Source organism: Leptonychotes weddellii, chromosome 5 (assembly GCF_054177405.1).
Source record: "Leptonychotes weddellii isolate Sample4059 chromosome 5, ASM5417740v2, whole genome shotgun sequence".
Taxonomy (NCBI): domain Eukaryota; kingdom Metazoa; phylum Chordata; class Mammalia; order Carnivora; family Phocidae; genus Leptonychotes; species Leptonychotes weddellii.
In genome coordinates, this window is record NC_138373.1 from 4,575,202 (window position 1) to 4,578,316 (window position 3,115).

General features: G+C 44.4%; 1 pseudogene; it reads left to right on the forward strand.

The window, feature by feature from the left end:
* The first annotated feature begins 223 nt into the window (after window positions 1-223).
* Window positions 224-1,381, forward strand: LOC102741737 (endothelial differentiation-related factor 1 pseudogene; annotated as a pseudogene).
* Window positions 1,382-3,115: the final 1,734 nt, after the last annotated feature.

Below are 3,115 nucleotides of genomic sequence, written 5' to 3' on the forward strand. Positions count from 1 at the left end.
TAAGAATTTTTTTAATGCCGATTTTTTTTTGTTTGAGCATAATATATAAGTGTTACACATGAAAAATATGAGAAATGTGGTCACTGGGGATCTTCAGAGAGTTTGAGGAGCTCTAATCACCAGTCTCTTGGTTATTCTGATATCCCATTTCCCCCACTTTCTTGGAAAAATGGTGAAAACTATATACCAAGGTGACTGCATTGTTTTGTCTTCCATACAGATGTTGAAATTGAGAGTGATCATTTCGGTTGAAGAGAAGGATGGATAAAACAGAGTTGGGGACTGTAGCCTTCCCATGAACATAAGGAGATGACATGGAAGTCAGAAGACAAAAGCAGAGAAAAGAGCAGTGATGTATAATGGCATGAGCTTTCAAATGAAGGAGGGGAAACATACGAAAGACGATGTAACATCTTAGATTTAAAATAACTTCTATCAGGAAGCAGCCCGGGACGCGAGGCCGGGTCTCCAGCAGCTGCCCCAGAGCCGCTGGATGGACAGCAGGACCTATCTGACTGCCATGGCCAAGAGCAACTGGGACACGATTGTGCAAGAAGGGCCCCAAATCCAAGCAAGCTATCTTAGCAGCTCGGGGATGAGGAGAAGAGGTGGAGACTTCCAAGAAATGGGCTGCTGGCCAGAACAAACAGCATTTGATCAGCAAGACCACGGCCAAGCTGGACTGGGATACTGAGGAGCTACACCACCACCGGGTGACCCTGAAGGTGGGCAAGGTGATCCAGCAGGGCCAGCAGAGCAAGGGGTTGACTCAGAAGGACTTGGCGACGAAAATCCACAAAAAGCTGCAGGTCATAGTGGACTACGAGAGTGGACAGGCCATTCTTAAAAACCAGGTTCTGGGCAAAATTGTGAGAGAGCTTTTGGCCTCAAGCTCTGGGGGGAGGATATCAGGAAGCCGATTGAAAAAGGGCCAAGGGTGATATGAATGCAAAACCTAGAAATCAGTGCGATCCGGCTGATCTCTCCTGGCTGGTTCCCCTTGACCACCAGCGCCAGTGTGGGTCTCTTCACCTGGAGTAGCAGAACGTGGGGGTATCAACCCTGCCTAGGAATGCTCTCTACCCATACCTGCTGTCAAGCAACCAAAACCTTGCAAAATAATAAGTAAATAAAATAACTTCTATCTATCCAGGAACAAAACCATAATGTGTGTTATTACCATAATGATTACATATGGTTCTTGTTTTTTGCACCAATGTAGAAACACAAGAATAAAAGTAAGATGAGAGAGAGAATCAATATAATCAATAGAAACCCGATTAGAGTATAAAAGTTTGGCTGATTAAAAAAGATACGTATATAAGTCATATGATCTCCACAAATTAACAGGAACAACTTAGAACATGTTATGAGCAGTGATTCTCATGGCAGTAGCTGAAACAAAATAGCAAATAATAAGTAGCAAACCAAAATAACTTACAGGACTTAAATGAAGAATGCGATCAAACATAACCAAGGGAGACATGCCAAGTGCTGGGGCTATAACTCAATATTGAACCAGTATCATGTGTCCCCAAATTAGATTGTGACTGTGATAAAACTGATTACAAAGGGATTCTTCCTGGAACATAATAAATTGCTTATAAACCAAATACATAATACCTTTTAATGAAGTTATGAGTGTAGTGTAATGAATCCCAAGAGGATTCCTTCTGGAAGTTAGTGAAAATGTTGTAAATGCTCTCTGGGCAATAAACATTAAGTTATGAGTGCAGCCATGCACACCGGCCACCTTCGCTCCCCAACCCCACCCATAGTTCATGCTTTCATTCACTCATCAATTTTCCATTGAGTGTGTCCCTTGAGCATACAAGTGTGTGCGTGATACTGAGAAAAATGAGGAGTCAGAGACATATTTGGGGAGGAAAGAAGTGGAATTGGCTTCAGAAAGTAACATCTACAATAAATTGCACTTAGGGCTCTGGGGGGTGATTACAAGCACTGGGGAAGTGCAGAGTGGGGGGCACTGACATAGGGGGATGAAGGGAGAGCTGTGAGGGGAGCGTTCTGGGCTGAACTGTTTCCTCCCAAAATATGTTGGTGTCCCAACTCCCACTACCTGAGAATGGGAGCTTATTTGGAGACAGGGTCTTTATAGAAGTAAACAAGTTTAAAAAAAAATGAGGTCCTTAAAGAGGGCCTTAAACCAATGACTGTGTCCTTTTAAAAAGGGGGAATTTGGACACATATATGGGGAGAACACCATGTGGAGATGAAGGCAGAGATTGGGGTGATGCTTCTATAGGCCATGGGAACACCATGATGGCCAGCAAATCACTAAAAACTAGGAGGGAGTCATGGAGCAGACCTTCCCTCACAGCCTCAGAGGGACCGACCCTGTTCACATTCTGACCTTGGACTTTCAGCATCCAGAACTGTAAGAAGATTCATTTCTCTTGTTTAAGGCTTCCAGTCTGTGGTAATTTGTTATGGCAGCCCTAGCAAACTAACAAAGGGAGGGAGATAATATGTTATATATAAATGCGACACATCACATTTCATTACAGACCTGAGGGATAAGTAATAGGAAGTCAAGTGAAGTGGGGCTGGGGCAAGGGAATGTTCTGGGCAGAAGGAACGAGATTTGCATTTATTAAGCATGTTTTTAAACTGTCTATATCTTATGATGTTTTGCCATCTTAAAAAGCTTGCTGGCCAGACAAGACTCTCCCTCCCAGGGCTGGGCTAGCCAATTCTTAGAGATAGCAAAGGGTTTGGTCAACTAGTACAAACCAACCAATCCCAAGTATACAGACCCAGTCGCCTCCTTATCTAATGATCACACACAAGCCAACATTTCCTCTGCCCTAAATCATCCCAAGACCAGGTACCAGCCAACTACACACCCCCTATAGCCCAAAGCCTGCCGGAATTATTCCAATGAGCCAGGCCTTAACTGCTTACTCTCAGCAGAATGGAAACCCCAATGAAGGCTCCGGCTTATGCTCCCCCCTCACTCCTGTGTTCTGCCACCTGACCAAGACCTGGTGCTTCCCCTGTGGCCCTGCATGGTATGTGGTGACCCCCGCCCTCCCTGCCCCAGGACCTGTGAGTACAATACATTTCTTCTTTCCAAGCCTCATTTTTGTTTCTT